The following is a 19,788-nucleotide window of genomic DNA, read 5'->3' on the forward strand; positions in this document are numbered from 1 at the left end:
ATTGTTCGGCCCTTTTAACTTACTACTTTGTTGCACCACCTTTTGCTGCGATTACAGCTGCAAGTCACTTGGGGTATGTCTCTATCAGCTTTGTACATCGAGAGACTGATATTCCTGCCCATTCTTCCTTGGCAAACAGCTCGAGCTCAGTGACGTTTGATGGAGATCATTTGTGAACAGCAGTTTTCAGCTCTTTCCACAGATTCTCGATTGGATTCAGGTCTGGACTTTGACTTGGCCATTCTAACACCTGGATATGTTTATTTGTGAACCATTCCATTGTAGATTTTGCTTTATGTTTGGGATCATTGTCTTGTTGGAAGACAAATCTCCATCCTAGTCTCAGGTCTTTTGTAGACTCCAACAGGTTTTCTTCAGGAATGGTCCTGTATTTTGCTCCATCCATCTTCCCATCAATTTTAACCATCTTCCCTGTCCCCGCTGAAGAAAAGCAGGCCCAAACCATAATGTTTCCACCACCATGTTTGACACTGGGGATGGTGTGTTCAGGCTGATGATAGGTTTGGCGTAAAGGCAACACAGCTCGTTTGGCATTGTTGCCAAAAAGTTCGATTTTGGTTTCATCTGACCACAGCACCTTCTTCCACATGTTTGGTGTGTCTCCCAGTTGGCTTGTTGCAAACTTTAAGTAAAACTTTTTATAGATAACTTTGAGAAATGGCTTTCTTCTTGCTACTCTTCCATAAGCCAGATTTGTGCAATGTATGACTGATTGTTTTCCTATGGACAGATTGTCCCACCTCAGCTGTAGAACTCTGCAGTAAATCCAGAGTGATCATGGGCCTCTTGGCTCCATTTCTGATCAGTCACCTCCTTGTTTGAGATGAAAGTTTAGATGGACGGTTGGGTCTTGGTAGATTTGCAGTGGTATGATACACCTTCCATTTCAATATGATCGCTTGCACAGTGCTCCTTGGGATGTTTAAAGTTTTGGAAATCATTTTGTATCCAAATCTGGCTTTAAACTTCTCCACAACAGTATCACGGACCTGCCTGTTGTGTTCCTTGGTCTTCATGATGCTTTCTGTGCTTCAAGCAAAACCCTGAGACTATCACAGAGCAGGTGCATTTATACAGAGACTTGATTACAAACAGGTGTATTATATTCATCATCATTAGTCATTTAGGACAACATTGGATCATTCAGAGATCCACAATGAACTTCTGGAGTGAGTTTGCTGCACTGAAAGTAAAGGGGCAGAATAATATTGGATGCCCCACTTTTCAGTTTTTGCATTTCAACAAAAATTTAAAATAACCAATAAATTTCGTTCAACTTCACATTTGTGTTCTTCTTGTTGTTGATTCTTCACCAAAAATTTACATTTGGTATCTTTAAGTTTGAAGCATGATATGTGGGAAAAGGTTGAAACGTTCCAGGGGGCCGAATACTTTCGCAAGGCACTGTAAAGTGAAATGGTATTCACTCCTCTCTACGCCCATGGGTGTGTGGAGAAGAGTGAATATTCATTTCTCTTTAGCAGTGGGGACAGGATCCTGTCTCCAGCTGCTGCTCCACTAGCAAAGGGCGGGCCCCCTTCACTCAGGGGCCCCATAGCCACTGGCTGGGGGCCCCTGGAGTATTGAGGGTCCTAGACAGCTGCTGGCCAGTATGTCAGCAGGTGTCAGAGCCTGGGTCCACCGAAGAATCCTCCGGTTCTCCAGTGGGCTAGTACGACATTGCACCCAAGTTTCGTCAGGGGGTGTGTCTAGCTAAGGGCAAGGTATGGGTATTTAAAGGAAAAGCAGTAAAGAGATGACCTTTAGGAGGGCTGGATACAAATGTACTCACAGCAAATAGTGGATGTGTATGTGTGTTGTGGCATCTGAGCTAATAGCATAAGATGTTATCAGATTATAGCTCAGCCTATCAATGGCATTAAAGGCAGATTGTTATGAATGAGTCACCGTAGGAGGCAAAAACAGAAATGCTAGCTAAGTCCAGAAAACCAGAGAAGTTGGCAGCTATCGGATTGCAGACCCCTGAACCTATCAACACAACTAGCAGTAGCCGTGGGGGGTTCCTACGATGCCCTAGACCCCTCGATCACAGCCGGAGAACTATATAGCCTAAAGACAGAAAGGGAAATCTAAACTGCCCCAGAGCAGACCCCAAAGCAAAAGGCAGCCACCAACATATAATGACGGTGAGGCAAGAAGAAAGAACACTAACACAGACAGAAAGATAGACTGAGCAAAGACGGGGCCCAAGCTAACTAGATAGGAAAGGACAGGAAGGCTGCTGTCTGCAATCCGTGAAAAACCCTATGAAAATAAGAGCCAACAAACTGACAGTGAAAAAAGGCCCTGAAGACGCTAAGCTTCAAAAAGCTATGTCAGTACTCAGGAATATTCTGAAGACAGAGCAACCGGCAAAAGGAGATTCAGCTCACCCCAGCAGGGAATGGCAGAATCCAGAAAAGCAAGGCAAACAAAAACAAAACGCAAATGCTAACAGGCAAAGCAGAAAACTTAGCTTTAGAGGAGCAGGAATCAGACTGGTCTCAAAGAAGTCCACAGAGAAAACACCCGCAGGGCAGAAGGGTGTCGGCAGGCTTATATCCTGTCCGTGACTCCACTCAGCCAGTCATCATCATTAGGCTCAGGTGCCTGATAATCAGGCTCATTACCTTCCCTTACCAGAATAGGGAGTTCACCAGACCTCAGTGACGAAGGGGAGAATGAACTCACAACAGCAGATCATGTGGTCACGAAGTGGAAGGACCTTACATAATATATGGATGTATCAACAATAAAGCTAGTGAAAACAGGAGGACATGCAGCCTTGGTCCAATGGGAGAAGAGAGGGAGTTGCCCATAGCAGAGACCACGTGAGTGACGCTTGCGCAGCAAACAACAACACTCTAAAGGGAGCTTCTGTCTGCATAGACAATGGCTGGACCCACGCATTGCCACCAGGGAAGCTCTTTACTTGGCGACGTACACATGCTTAAGTGCAGAACGCCTGGTGGGGCAGAAGCTCCAAGCAGTAGGGAACCCAGCATGCGCACATGATCAAAGCAGAGGGAACAAAATGTAAGTGTTAGTGATATGGCTATGCTTATGAAGATATGCAAAAGTGCACATGATATAAGGTATGAAGATTGAAATATTGATGAGTGACATGCTATATTCTTATCAAACTAGTGCACTACAAATAGCTGGAGATGAGCGAGTATTTCAGTGTTCGGTTCGGATTACCATTGCTGAATTTGCAATATTCACTGATTTTTTTCATCGAATATTCACCAAACACAGCTGAATGCCATTCAAATCAATGGTAGATTATTATTACTATTATTATACATTTATATAGCGCCATTTATTCCATGGCGCTTTACAGGGAAAAGGGGAAATATAGACAAGTACAATAAACATGTGCAAGACAAGGGACACACAAGTACAGAAGGAGAGAGGACCCTGCCCGTGAGGGCTCACAGTCTACAGGGATGGGTGAGGATACACTAGGAGAGGGTAGAGCTGGTTGTGCGGTGGTTCAGTAGACCGAGGAGCAGGCTGTAGGCTTGTTGAAACAGGTGGGTCTTCAGGTTCTTCTTGAAGGTTTCCATTGTTGGTGAGAGTCTGATGTGTTGCGGCAGAGAGTTCCAGAGTATGGGGGAAGTATGGGAGAAGTCTTGTATGCGGTTGTGGAAGAAGAGATGAGTGGGGGAGTAGAGAAGGAGATAATGAGGTGATCGAAGGTTGCGTGCGGGTAGCTACCGGGAGACCATGTTACAGATGTATGGAGGAGACAGGTTGTGGACGGCTTTGTATGTCATGGTTAGGGTTTTGAACTGGAGCCTCTGGACAATAGGAAGCCAGTGAAGGGCCTCGCATAAGGGGGTGGCTGGGGAATAGCGGGGAGACAGGTGGATTAGTCGGGCAGTAGAGTGTAGGATAGACTGGAGTGGTGCCAGAGTGCTGAAGGGGAGGCCAGAGAGTAGGAGGTTGCACTAATCGAGGCAGGAGATGATAAGGGCGTGCACTAGTGTTTTTGTGGTTTCATGGTTAAGGAATGCGCGGATCTGGGAAATATTTTTGAGTTTGAGGTGGCAAGAGGAGGCAAGGGCTTGGATGCATAGTTTGAAAGAGAGTCGAGGATCACCCCAAGGCACCGAGCATGCGGGACTGGGGAAAGAGAACAGCCATTGACATTGATGGATAGGTCTGGTGGAGGGGTAAAGTGAGATGGGGGAAAGCTGATGAATTCTGTTTTGTCCATGTTCAGTTTGAGAAAGCGAGCAGAAAAGAAGGCTGAAATAGCAGACAGACATTGTGGGATTTTGGTCAGTAAGTAGGTGAGGTCAGGTCCAGATAGGTAGATCTGCGTGTCATTGGTGTAGAGGTGGTACTGTAAGCCGTGGGATTCTATGAGCTGTCCCAGGCCAAAGGTGTAGATGGAGAAGAGTAGGGGTCCGAGGACTGAGCCTTGAGGAACATTGACAGACAGGGGGTGAGGTGAGGAGGTGGTGTGTGAGAGGGAGTCACTAAATGTTCGGTCTGTTAAGTTAGGTATGATGAGATCCAGGATAGGGGCAAGTCTGTGATGCCAAGAGATGAGAGAATCTGCAGCAGGAGGGAATGGTCCATGGTGTCGAAGGCAGAAGACAGGTCCAGGAGAAGGAGGACAGATTAGTGTCGCTTGCTCTTGGCGGTTAGTAGGTCCTTAGTGACTTTAGTTAGGGCAGTTTCAGTTGAGTGATGCGGTCGGAAGCCAGATAGTAACCGGTCAAAGAGGGAACAGGAGGAGAGGTGGGAGGACAGTTCAAAATATACATGCTGTTCCAGAAGTTTTGAGGCGTAAGGGAGAAGAGAAATGGGGCGATAGTTAGACACAGAGGATGGGTCGAAGGAGGGATTTTTGAGGATGGGTGTGATTGAGGCATATTTGAAAGATGAGGGAAAGACACCATTTGTAAGTGAAAGGTTGAAGAGGTGTTTTAGAGTTGGGATGAAGACTGTGGCAAAGTTAGGGATGAGGTGGGACAGGAGCGGGTCAAGCGCACAAGTGGTGAGGTGTGATCTTGACAGGAGGGTGGAGATAAAAACAATCGCATACACAACACCTTCAAAAGGGCTCAAAAGCTTCTAAAACATCAAATTGGGGGGAGATGCCAGGAATGTGGCCTCAATTCAACAACAGCACAAATTTTAGAATGGCAAGGCAGCAATCAGCCATGCATGAGGAATCCGGGTCTGGGCCAGCATTTACAGCTTTGAACTGAATGTCAAATTAAGACAAGGTGGGTTAGAGATTGGTGTATGACTGCTGTGCTGGGAACCCTGATACCACGTGTAACAGCTCAACCTGCTTTCATGCTCAGTCACACTCAGGTAGCACAAATATCAGTTTTGTAGACTACAATTGTCAGAAAAATGTAAATATAGTAACACGGGTAGTTGACTCAAAGGAAGTGGGAGCCTGACGGTCTCAGATGCCTACTGCTACAGGCACCATGCATGAAGGAGACCCAACCAGAAGTCTACATATTTCAAAAAATTGCTTGTAACATCAGGAGCAGTAGCAACAGCAGTCACAGAAGCCATGACAAAAGTGGCACAGACTGAAATAACGCAAGATCAATGCATGACACTAATAACTATACGATCGCCTAGTCTGACCAGTCTGCGACTAGTGTGGAAAACTCATTGAAGATCCCTGACTTGTTCATTTTGATGAAAGTTTGGCGGCTTACACTTTTAGGGGACAACTGTATGCACCAGAATACCACCAGCAGCGTTGAAGACATGTCCTGAGAGAACACTTGCTGCAGGGCATGACAAAAACTTCAAGGCATGAAAGGCAAACTCAAGCAACTCTTCCATTTTGAAGACCAAAATGCAAAAGGGTCCAAATTCCCTCTGACGACATTGTTATTGAGCTTGAGATACTCCTGCACGATCCTCTCCAGTCTTTCACAACATGTCACACTTGTACTCTGCTCTGCTGGTGCATGGGATGGTTAAAAAAAAGTGTGAAACGACTCCCAGGAATTGCTTATGCCACTTAGTGTTGCTGCTAATATTTTTGTGATGACACCTTGACATTCCCAAGGTTGGACGTCTAGAACTGCAATGCACACTGTGTGCCTCACTGATATCTTGGGGGAAAAACATTTTTAAAATTGTCTACAAGCATGTTTTGATATTCCAGCATGTGTGCATACCTTTCCAGCGGAAAGCATTTGGTAAAATTTACTCTTGTACTGTGAATCTAACAGAGTGGCAATCTAGTAGTCTGTACTATTCTAATGCTAAGAATACGGGCATCATGTTGAAGAAAAGAAGCGCTCATTTGTCCGGCGCTTCCATGAAGTCAAAGTCCATGGTGTGTTAGTTGAGTGGTAATACTCAAGGTTGCTTCCTTCATCCTCTCTGCTAACCACAGACTACAGAGAGGAGATCATTATCTTCCTTTTTTCCTGACTGTTTCTGAACTCTTCCTGAGTTTAAACATTAGTATTGTTGTTTCTAAATGATTATGAACTTGTTTTCTTTGCATTATTTGAGGTCTGAAACCACTGGTTATTTTATTTAATTTTGATCATTTCTCATTTTTAGAAAATAAATACAAAATTTAGTGCTTGGAAAGTCAGAGACATGTCAGTAGTTTATAGAATATTTATATGGGCATGTAGGTTATAGGAATAAATGAAGATAAAATAACAAGATACCTTGATATTTGATGTTTTTTTTTCAGAGAAATCAATGTTTTTCTTATATGTAAGTGAGCTGTTCGAGACTATGAACCGGACACTGATCTGCATGAGAATCTGCCTCCACAGATTATTAGAAATGAAACCTGGCAAAACCAATGTGATGTGTAATGGCTGCTCTCTGCTCTCCTGATCTCACTGCTGACATTATAAGTGACACAACTGCACGTGTCCCCTCAATGCTTCTGATTCAATCTCAGAAGCAGACAGTGATGCAATATTGTTGCAATACAGTCCCATGCAAATGAGTTTCTTGCTTATATTCCTAAACAGCTTATTTAAAATAATTTTTTTTTAAATATATTGTACTGATGAATTTGTATTTTTATGTAAACAAAAAGTACACATGTTTGGTATCACCACGTCTGTCATGGCAATATCCGGGTCAACAGGCTCTGCTAAGTGCATCGCATGATCTAACTAAATTGTGTCAGTGCAAAGCAAACAGTTACAAAGCATAGCACTGATCCTACATTGCTATACTTTAAAAATGAGATCAGAATGCTGAACGTGAAAGTCCCATAGTGGGCCTAAGTAAAACAAATTAAACAAAGGTAAAAGAAAAATTAAATTTTTAAAAAAAATCAGAAAATAATAAGAAAAGAAAAATATATTGTACTCATGAATTCGTATTTTTATTTAAAAAAAGAACACTTTTGGTATCACTGTATCGGGAATGTCCTGCCCCAAAAAACTGTCCAACTAGTTAACCCCTTCAATGAACAGTGTAAAAAAATTAATTAAAAAATGGGGCAAAAAACTATGCTGTTTCATCATACTGCCTAAGAAAAAGTGCAATAAAATGAGATCCAAAAGATGATTCCAAGTAAAAATGGTAACATTGAAAACATCATTTTGTCCAGCAAATATCAAGGTGTTATAGAGTTCCAGCGGTGAAAAATAAAAAAAAGTTGTAGCTCTCAGAATAGCGCAATGTAAAAATAATTATTTTTGGATAAAATAGTTTTTAATGTGTAAAAGCACCAAAACATAAAAATATTATATAAATGTGGTATCGTGATGACTAGTGATGAGCGATACCACCCGATATTGAAAAATATCAGATCGGATTGGATCGGCCGATATCCAAAAAGTATCGGGTATCACCGATTCCGATCCCGGAAGTCCCATTCAAGTCAATGGAACAGAAATAGCGGAATTAAAAAAAAAACCTTTCTTTCCTTGCAGGTTAATTCTACATGAAGAAAAACAACTAATAATAATGTAGAATGTATTGTGGGAGGTGTAGGAGACATTAAAGCCATAGAGGTTTAGCCCAATCAAATGGAATAGCAGGAATTATTTTTTTTTTAAAGACGTTCGGAGTTACAAAGATATTGACTATGTTAACCTCTTTTATATTTTGTCAGATATGTACAGTATGTTTCACTACTTCCATGCTCTTCACCTTCTTTTTTAGTTCTCCCTCACTTTCTCCTTCATCATCCTCAGCAGCAGCATCTTTTTCATCAACATCTTCTTCACCTTATTCATCTTCTTCTTCTTCACCTTCTTCCTATTATTCTTTTTTTTTACATTCTTCATATTCAACTATTATTCTTCTTCATATTCTACTTCTTCATCATATTCTTATTTGTGACAGGCATTCCTGTAGTTGTTATCTATAAAAGTTTGAAGATTACACCTTCCGTTCTGCCTGTCACAAAAGATTTACAACAGGATTTGTCCGCGTTCAGTTTGGCCTGCAGCAGCAGGCATTTTCCATGGGCACCACGAGGAGGAATGGACTCACCCCTATACACTGCTTAGTCTTCTTCTGCTTATAATTTAGATAACATAATTTGCTCTTATTTTTAGACTTATGCTTTATGTTCTTCTGCTTTTGGTTTTTCTGCTTCTTGGTCTTCTGTCTCTTGTTGTTCTGCATCTTGGTGGTTGTCTTCATGTTCTTTGTCCTCTTGGTCATCTTCTTGAGGGTCATTTTTTTGGTCTTCGGTGGCTGAGGAACTGCTGAGTACCAGCTGACGGTACTGGAACCCGGATGGTTAGCAGAATGAACAAGAGCAAATGGAACTAGCGAGGACCAGCTGACGGTGCTGGAACCCGGAGGGGCAGCATAAGGAACAAGAGCCAATGGAACAACTGTGGACCAGCTGACGGTGCTGGAACATGGTTACTAAGCAGGAGGTACCTGTGCTACAAAGCACTACCAAGGATCAGCAGACGTTGCTGGAACTCGGATACCGAGAAGGAGACACCTAGGCCAAAGGCACTGCCGAGAACCAGCTGATGGTGCTGGAACCCGGATGGGTAGCAGAAGGTACCCATAATAAACAAAGTTGCAAGGCCGCGAGCAGGCCGCAGTTGCCGAAACCAACAGTCCAACAGGGGGTGCTTGTCCTATTGGCACTACGGAACCAGCGTTTATAACCAGAACCCGCAGCCCACATAGGAAGCACCTAAACTGCAGGCACCATAGACTCGGCTAACCCGACCGCAACACGACAGGACAATGTATTGGTGGCAAAGTGACGTTGACACTCCCCGGAAACAGCAGGTGTGCTGGAACCATGCTGGGCAGGAGGGAGTACCCGTGCTAAAGACACTGCTGAGAATCAGCTGACAGTGCTCGAACCCGAATGGGTAGCAGAAGCTACAAGAGTCAATGGAACTACCGAGAACCAGCTGACGGTGCTGGAACCCAGAGTGGCAGCAGAAGGAACAAGAGCCAATGGCACAACCGTGGACCAGCTGGCGGTGCTGGATCACGTTTTCTAAGCAGGAGGTACCTGTGCTAAAAAGCACTACTAAGAACCAGCAGATGTTGCTGGAACTCAGATACCGAGGACGAGGCACCTCTGCCAAAGGCACTGCCAAGAACCAGCTGATGGTGCTGGAACCCGGATGGGCAGCAGAAGGTACCCATAATAAACAAAGTTGCAAGGCCGCGAGCAAGTCGCAGTTACCGAAACCCACAGTCCTACAGGGGGTGCTTGTCCTATTGGCACTACGGAACCAGCCTTTATTACCAGAACCCGCAGCCCACATACCAAGCAACTAAACTGCAGGCACCATAGATTCGGCTAACCCGACCGCAGCACGACCGGACAACGAGTTGGTGGCAAAGTGACGTTGACACAACCCGCAAACAGCAGGCGTGCTGGAACCAGGATGGGCAGGAGGGAGTACCCTCAGGGTCAATCAGGGTGTATGCTGAGGCCTAATTTCATCAAGTTTAATATCTATTGTAGACTACTACTGATTTTAAATGTGCTCCAACTAGGCCTCTGGCTCCACTCAGCTGTTCCCCTGATGTGTGTCCGGCAATGTCTCCTGCTCTGTCCACATTCCCACTACTAGTAGTGACTGAGCCCCAGTAACACAGGAACAAGTGTGGATTGTGCAGATGCCACTTCAGAGCAGCAACTGGCAGGGTTGGAGGCCAGGGGAAATACTAGAGACAGTGGAGCCAGAGGCCTAAGTGGAGCACGGTTAAAAATCAGTAGCAGTTTGATTGTGGAGGGAGCAGGAGACTTTGCCGTCCACACAGCAGGGGAGCAGCTGGCGTTACTGAACACCACTAACATAGGTGCTAGTGTTTTTCTCTGTGCAGACGGCACTTCTGAGCGACAACTGGCTGTGTTGAAGCCCAGGGATTACAGTTCAGGTGGTGGAAACATGAACACAACAGGAGACCTGAATACTGTTGCCAACCAATTATTTATTCTGGATCCAGGCCTTGTTCATTTTCAGAAAAGTAAGCCAGGCAAAGTTATTGGAGGATAATCGCGTGCGACGGTCTGTTAGTACACCACCTGCGGCACTAAAGACGCGTTCCGATAATACACTGGCAGCAGGGCAAGCCAGCACCTCCAATGCATACTGGCTAAGCTCTGGCCATGTATCCAGCTTTGAGACCCAAAACTTGAAGGGGGAAGAGCCATCTGGGAGTACACTGACAGGGCAAGACATGTAGTCTGTCACCATCTGACGGAAACATTCCCTCCTGCTGACTGGAGCCTTCTGTGATGGTGTAGACATTTGTGGCGGACACACAAAACTTTGCCACATTTGGGCCATAGTGGTCTTGCCTTGTGCTGAGGCGCTGCCTCTGCTCCGTCTTTGTGCAGAGCTTCCTCCACTGCCTCGACGCACAGAGCTACTTTGTAAAGCACTAGCAGCACTTCTGTCGGGTGGAATGGAGAACATGATGGACTGCACCAGTGTGTCTTGGTACTCCCGCATTTTACGCTCCCTGTTCAACGGTGGTATGAGGCTTTGTAAGTTGTCCCAGTAGCGAGGATCTAGGAGGGTGTACACCCAATAATCAGCCGTGTTGAGAATGTGGGCAATGTGGCGGTCATTTCTCAGGCACTGCAGCATGAAATCAACCATGTGCTGCAGACTCCCAACTGACAAAGAAACGCTGTCCCCTGCTTGAGTCGTCATCTCTGCCTGCTCTGCATCAACCCTCCCTCGCTGTGCATACTGACTAGAGCATTGTATACCTCCCTCCTCTGGAGAGATGTCTTCCTCCTCCATTGACTCCTCCTCATTCTCCTCACAAAGTGTCCCCTGCCTAGGCCTTTGTGAGGAACCACGTGGCGCAGACTGTCCAGAAGCAGATGGCATTTGTGACTCCTCATCTTCTACCACTTCCAAAACCTCCTCCCGTAGTGCTTGCAGTGTTTTTTGAAACAGGCAGATAAGGGGGACAGTCATGCTGACTAGTGCATCATCTGCACTCGCCATTCACGTGGAATCATCGAAGGCACGTAAAAACGAGGCAGATGTCCTTCATAGAGGCCCACTCAGTGGTGCTGAAGTGTGACTGGCGCACAGTGCGACTTGTTTGCGCCTGATGCAGCTGGTACTCCATGACTGCTGCCTGCTGCTCACACAACCGCTCCAACATATGTAACGTTGAATTCCACCTGGTGGGTAGGTCACATATGATGCGATGTTCCGGAAGGCATAATCGGCGCTGCAGAGCAGCAAGGCACGATCTTGCCGTGCTGGAACGCCGCAAGTGAGCGCACTCTATGCGGACCTTGTGCAGCAGTGCATCAAGATCCGGATAGTCCCTCAGAAAGCTCTGCACGATCAAGTTCAGCACATGTGCCAGACATGGGATGTGAGTGAGGTTGCCTAGGCCCAGAGCTGCCTCCAGATTTCGGCCATTGTTGCACACTACCAAGCCTGGCTGGAGATTCGCTGGCACAAACCACACGTCGCTCTCCTGCTTGATGGCATTCCAGAGCTTCTGCGCTGTGGCTTCGATTCCCCAAAGAAATTAATTTCAGTACGACCTGTTGACGTTTGGCCACGGTTGTGCTCATATCGGTCGTAACAGGCTCCTGCAGCACTGTTTCTGAGGAACTTGAGTAGGAGGAGGAGCCAATGTCTACAGACTGGATTCCTGCAATCCATGGAGTTGGCAGAACACGTACAGTGCCACTCGCCAGATCTGTACCCGGCTCCACAACATTGACCCAATGGGGAGTGAGGGAATGGTATCGTCCCTGTCCATGGTTACTGGTCCACGTATCGGTGGTCAGGTGGACCTTGCTACTGACGGCGTTTAGTAGCGCATGTTTTACTTTTCCCTCCACATGCTTTGGCAGGGCAGGGACGGCTTGCCTGCTGAAATAAAAGCGGCTGGGCACGGTGTATTGTGGGACTGCCAATGCCATGAAGTTCTAGAAGGTGTCACTCTCCACCAGCCTGAATGAGAGCATTTCAAGGGCCAGTAGTTTGGCAATGCCAGCATTCAGAGCCTGTGCTCGGGGATGGTTTGCCGAGTATGGCCGCCTTTTATCCCATGCCTGTGCTACCGATGGCTGTAGAGTGGCCTGGGAGTGTGAGGATGACTGGGAACATTGTGCTGTAGGTGGAATGTCACTGGGTCTCCAGACAACAGAGCCAGAGGTTCTTCCTTGGCGATCCTGTGAGGAAGCCGAACCAGCTGTGTGTGAGCTGGAGGAAGAGGCCCCAGCATTAGCTGAAGAGGTGGTATGTGGTGCTGTACGTTGGCCTACGTCTTCAGTGTGTCTGTGTAACTCCAGCTCGTGCTTGGTCCGCCCATGTTTCCACATATTTGTGGTATTGAGGTTGCTGACATTTTTCCCTCTTTTGACTTTTTGATGACACAGCTTGCATTTGACAAAGCAAATGTCATCTGCAACTGTGTCAAAAAAGGACCACACACAGCAAGTCTTGGGAGCGCCCGTTTTGGCTTTTGGAAGAGGAATGCTCCTACCGGGTGCCAAAGTGGAGGCTACAGGCAACCAAGTCTTCTCCCTCCTTCTCCCTCCTGTTTTGGCCGTTCGGGGAATCTCTTCCTCAGAGCTGCTCCCACCACCTTCCTGTTCCTCACGCCATGATGGGTCACGTACCTCATCATCTACACTCCCCTCTTCAAACACCTGCTTCTCCTGGGTTGTCTCGCCAGCACCGTATGCACCAGAAAGTGGCACCTGAGTCTCGTCATCATCTGATGCGTACTGATGTGTGCTGACCATAGGCACTGGTCCACCCGCCTCTTCAGATTCAGAGGGACAAAGAAGTTGCACATCACTGCATACTCCCTCTTCTTCACATTCTTGAATGCTGCTTGGCTGGCTTCCCCTTTCCAAGCCAACAGATTCAGACGACAGAAGTAGAGACTGTGATGGCTCCTGTCCAGGGCTCTCTGACTGCCTGGGCACTTTGGCAGGTGGTGAAGAGACAGATGGTTGCTCTTCAGTGCTCTGGCCCTGAGAGGACATGGAAGTCATTGAAGTCGATGCGTTAGCTGCCATCCATCTGACAACGGCTTCAATTTGTTCCTCCCGCAGCAGTGGGGTACGGCAAGGTCCTACAAAGCTGCGCATAAAGGACTGTTGCCTGCTAAAACTGGGGGATGCTGACTCACTGGTGCCCAGCAGGCACAGAATCCCCACATCCTCTCCCTGCAGAATCCCCACGTCCTCCCCCTGCAGAATCCCCACGTCCTCTCTCTGCTGAAACTCCACGCCCACGTTCCTTACTCCCTGCCTTCTTCATCTTGGTAGACTGATAAAGATAGGCAGAAAAGTACAAAGGGGGAGCTTAGTGTGCTTATTCCTGAACAGCTGGTAACAGGTATAAGAAACACTAATTTTCTGAAGTGTGTGTGGACTACACTTTAATATGAGCTAATGTGGCCTACACAACTGTCAAATGGAGTGTTTGGTGAACTTTATTTTGTTTTGTTTTTTCAAAAAAACTAAAAGGATCTGACCAAAGATTTGAAAGCGATAGTATCACAAACTTTTTGGAGCTATTACAATGCAGGAAGATAACCTACAATGCAAAAGATGAGGCTCCAAAAAATAGGGTAATACTAATCTGGCTGCAGCTGAAGTGCACAAGCCAGAAAAAAGGCTCCTCTATCTACTCCTATATAGTGTTTGCAACCAACCAATGTAGATGGATACGGATGGATGCACACTAATAGGAGAATAAAAAATTAGCTGCAATAAAAGAAAAATATGTGTGAGGCAGTGACGCACGCTGAGCTGCCCATAACCAGACGTAGCTGCAGGACACACTACTCAGCGTGAGCTGCACTCACACACAGACCTCTCAGACAGCCGTGACCAGTGCAGATAAGTGGGCACTAGCACTGAAAGGCTGCAGAGAGGCTCCGTTGTCTACTCCTATAGTGTTTGCAACCAACGTATATGGATACTGATGGATGCACACTAATAGGAGAATAAAAAATGAGCTGCAATAAAAGAAAAATATATGTGAGGCAGTGACGCACGCTGAGCGGCCTACAACCAGACATAGCTGCAGGACACACTACTCAACGTGAGCTGCTCTCGCACACAGAGACCTCTCAGACAGCCGTGAACAGTGCAGCAAACTGGGCACTAGCACTGAAAGGCTGCAGAGAGGCTCTGCTGTCTACTCCTATAGTGTTTGCAACCAATGTATTTGGATACGGATGGTTGCACACTAATAGGAGAATGAAAAATGAGCAGCAAAAAAAGAAAAATATGTATGAGGCAGTGACACACGCTGAGCGGCCTACAACCAGACGTGGCTGCAGGACACACTACTCAGCATGAGCTGCACTCAGACCTTGCAGACAGCTGTGAACACTGCTGTAAGGCAAAAGAAAGCTACAGTGGTGGATTATGTAGCCTGGGTAAAGCACACTATGATTGTGAAAATCGCTATCTCTAACTGTCCCTCACAGTCTTGAACAGCAGCCTGTCCCTAACTGAATTCACAGCAGAGTGAACCAGAAATGGCGGCGGCTTTTATAGTGCATCATGACATCATTTCAGCAGCCAATCACAGCCATGCCATTACTTAACATGCCTACATTCCTAACAGGATGTACCCACACTTCTGAGGATTGTCATTGGCTGAATCAAATCAAACTGGCTCATAGCATTATGGTTACTTCCGATTCCGGTATTCGATATGCTAAAAGTATCGGAACGCCGATACAGTGAATATCGGCCGATACCGACACGTGCGGTATCGGAATGCTCAACACTAGTGATGACTCTAAAAATAAAGCTGTCTTATCACTTTTACTATAAAATGGCATAAACTCCCCCCCAAAAAAAACAATTAAAAAATTACTTGTGCCCGAAAATGATACCAATAAAAACGTAAACTTGTCACGTTAAAAAAAAAAATCCCTCATATGACTCCGTTGGCACAAATATGGAAAAATTATAGCTCTCAAATATGTTTTTGCAAATAAAGTGTCTTTTTGTGTGTGGCAACAGTCAAAGAAAAAAACTATACAAATTTGGTGTCACGGTAATTGCACCGACCCGAAATATAAAGTCGTCTAATCACTTATATTGCAAGAGTAATGGTGAAAGAAAAAATAAAACCAATTCTTCACCTGCTGCTGATTTTTTTCTGTCTCCCAAAGATCGCAGTAAGGATCGTCTCACATTTATCCTGCGCTCTAGGCGAGTGCTTTTACTGGGGTTTCCATGTAAATCTCTGAAATATGTGCTTCAGATGGCACCCCCGGTGGAGGATTCCCTATGATGACGCAGATAGAGACACTGTGGTCATTGTCTGGCCTATGATCCAGCGGTGTCCAGTTTCTTAGGGGTGCAAAAAAGTCCCGTCAACCACAGTTTTGTGCAACTCTGAAATAAAGGACAAAGCTGAACAGAAGCTAGACAGAGCCCAGAATAACTCTGCTGCCTCATTATAGTGAATGGATCCCTCAGCGGTTTCATCTGAATTATGGCACTCAGAGATTTAGATGGAAACCCCGATATAAGTGCTCAGCGAAGAGTGCCTGATAAACGTGATGCAAAATGTAAAAGGTTCCCAATAAAAACTTCAACTCAATCTACAAAAAAAAACCCCACTAAGGTACCTCATCTGCTAACAGAAAGATAGGAGGCTTCCACATTACTGGTAGCCCAAAAGGCTCTGGAAAAGCACTATTGATCCTCATCCCCAAAATAAATCTAATGTTTTCTGCATTCCCAAATCCAAATTCCCTCTCCCTTCTGAGCTCCACAGTATGACTAAATCACATTTACCTTCCACATATTTGGCATTTCTGTAGCAACGATAGCCCCTTAATTTAAGGGTGCATGTCTCCAGAAGTATGGGCTAGGCACTACCACACAAAAAGTGGTCACAGAACTCTGCCCCAAGGACACTGGGTCAGAGTCCCTCTAGACCTGAGCGCGCGGCGTCGCACCTGTGGACGCCACTGTAGACGCTGACTATGGAGTGTCGAGCACGTGCACCGTGGACACTGATGCCTGTCTCAGGCTACCTACACCTAAGCCTGGGTGCTTAACAGGCTAGGCTGCACAACACATGCATATCAAGGGTAGGGGTTTCTTAATGAGTCATTCACCAGAGACATTCATACATGCATACGATACTCACTCCTCATAGTCTATTAATACAGTCTATACTAGCACATGGCCAAGCGACCATGCAAACCTTTTATAGCCGCGTCCTTCCGGGACCTTCCTGATGGTCCAATCCGAGCTGGAGAAGGACCTGAGCATGTGACCTCCAATCTCCAATGAGAGATCGTCCCACGGGTATGCTCAGTGGACCGAAAGGAGGACTTAGTCCCTGGAGTAGCTCGCTGCTGACCAGCATGCATTGCTATAGCTGGGCCAGAGGTGGCAGCAGCAACCAAACCCACAGAGCTGGTTTGAGCAGAGCGCCGTGATCGACGAGTCTGCTGAGTAGGTTCCTCTGCGGCCAAAGAGGAATGGGAGACTGTCGGATGCAAGGCTCGGGATTCCTGCTGTGCAGCGACAGGAACCCGACGCCTAGCAATAGTGCTCCGTCTCTCATGAGTCTCATTGAATGGCTAAGCACATATGGAGCATTGCCAAATTCAGCAGAAATTGTGGGACAAATTTTGATGCCATTATTCATAGTTCTTCTATGCTTCATAGTGCCTATATGCATAATATTGCATCATAGTGCCTCTGTGCATAATATTGCATTATAGCGCTTCATGGTGCATCTGTGCATCATATTGCTTCATAGTGCATCATAGTGCCTCTATGCATTATATTACCTCATAGTGCTTCATAGTGCCTTGGCGCATCATATTGCATTATAGTGCTTCATAGGACCTTTGTGCATTACATTGCATCATAGTGCTTCATAGTGCCTCTATGCATAATATTACTTCATAGTATCTTGATGCATCATCGCGCTCCTGTGCACCATAGTGCTTACATGCATTATAGTGCTTTTGGGCTTCATATTGTGTCATAATGCTTCAGTGCCTCTAGGTGTGCCATTAGGGTATCTTATTACCTCGGCGCTGTGATGGGAGGAAATCTACTTCCCTCTAATTATAGAGTGTGGTTCCTCCCACCATGGCAGTTGGGGGCATAAATATTTCTAAGAAGATAGATTTTTAGGTTATAACATCAGTAAAACAGGAGTGATGATCCACATTTCCCTTTCAACGCTTCTAATGTGTCTGTAAAACGGGAATGATTGGTCCTCAGGGTCAGGCAACTGCTTCAACAAAGCTAGCTGGTCAAAGGGGCTCCAGGGATAATGCACCTTCATCTTTCTTATTCTAGTCGCACTTCTACGTCCTGATGGGGTTGGTCATCTGATGTCTACTGTTAGCTTACGCCTCAAAGGTCAATGTCCCCACTACCCACTATCCACACTATTATGTCAGCTTCTTATGATCTTGTCTGGATAGGATTTAGTGCAATTCACTTAGGTCAGTAGTACAGGTCACACAAGTAGCTATTCAGTCTGGGTTTGTCTGAGTCTGATCACAGTGTTTACAAGTCCATCTGTTTTGTCTGGGTCTCTGGTTAAACTTTGTCAATCAAAATATTCATAATACACCTTCCATACTGCTGCACATTCTCAAACATCATTTATTCACTTGCTATTTTCTTCCCTTGTCTGTGCCTTTTTGTACATCCAAACATTCACACTCTGGTATTTTTGCCTTTTTCAATATTGGTCCCACTTGTTTTCACTGCTTCCTTTCTTCTCTGTCTTTTACAATTTGCATAGCTGTCTTGGATCACATTGGGGGCACCGACTGTACACAGAAAAAGTTGCCATGGCTTCAACCTTTTTCTACCGACAGCTCACCTTTATTCTGAAATGCCCCTCTAGTGTGCCTAACCATATCTACGGGCGGCCACACGTAGCAAGTCAGAGCGAGCCTGCCAAGGTATATCCAGAGGGCTCCTTGCCCTCGCCTCTCACCCACAACAAAAAAACCCACTGACTAAAGTAAGAAGGCCCAGGTGTGATAGGCCTCTGACCTACTTTATCAGCCATACAGTCGGCTACCTCCTTTGTTGATCCACAATTTGCAATACAAATCAATCACACAACTAGAAGCAGGTTCAAAACACATTAATGACCAAACAATCACTTACAATGACCAAACAATCACTTACAATTTCCTTCTAAATTAGGCACCATATTTTACTTTCAATCTTCCAACTTACAAAATTTCATTCCACTTCAATTAAGTACTGTTGCTTTAAAATGCACAAATCTTTCAGCGCGTACCTTACGGATAGAATTACAGAGAATTTTGAGCACAGCTCACACTCAGCAGAGATAAGAGCGAAGGGAGAAGAAAAACTGCGCAGCGGCATCATTCCCCCCTCCCATCAGAATGCAGCGTCCTTCACAGAATTCCGTAGTTCTTTAGACTTATCAAAATCAATTTCTACAAAGAAGCTCAAAATCACGGGATTTCACTGTAAGAGCAGATAACTGTATAATGAGTCTTGCCCTTTTTCTGGCCAAATGCATTCAGGAAACTTTACAATGTAATGCCACATATAACACGAGCTATATCATTACTCAATTCATTCAGTCTCAGATGTAGATTTGAAATATCTATAACGCATCTGTCCGGGATCTCCCCCACAACTAGAAAGGTAACAAATCTCTTGACACAAAAATGATTTGTGATGATTCATTCATATGTGCTCATTCAGGGATTTTTTATACTCAATTACTCATCTCTCATCTTATTCAGAGGTTCTCATAGACATATATACAAGGATTCACACAGCCTGACTATCTTGCACTTTGGATTTGATTGACACTTTAACCTGCAGCAGTGTCCACTGACACTCCGAGAACACCAAAGCCAACTTCTTAAACAACAAGAAACATTGTAAACCAGAGCAACCAAAAACCACAGCCTTATACAAATTTACTGCCAGTCCAAATAACCACTGCACAGAGTCTAACCCAGACTTTGTGCTGCACAGTACACCAGTACACAACCAGTTAGTATATTAGTATATTACCAGAACAGTTTAACAGATAATACAGATGACAATTATTATCTTATTACTCTATTATTCAACTCTCATACAGACATACTCACCACTCACTGGTGATGTGGGTTAATTTGAACCGTGTTTGTACAGTCTTACCCAGAGATATGTAGATATCATTAGAAAGGTTGCAGATGCAGAATCAATGTAAGAATAAATGTTCTCACCTGCTGCAGCCTGGATTCTGCATTTTCAACCTCCCAGGAAGCTCCCATATACGGATTCCGAATAGGCTAGTTTCCACGGTCCCCGCTGGGTGT

This window comes from Dendrobates tinctorius, unplaced genomic scaffold, assembly GCF_039654945.1.
Source record: "Dendrobates tinctorius isolate UK_male_01 unplaced genomic scaffold, ASM3965494v1 ptg000031l, whole genome shotgun sequence".
Taxonomy (NCBI): domain Eukaryota; kingdom Metazoa; phylum Chordata; class Amphibia; order Anura; family Dendrobatidae; genus Dendrobates; species Dendrobates tinctorius.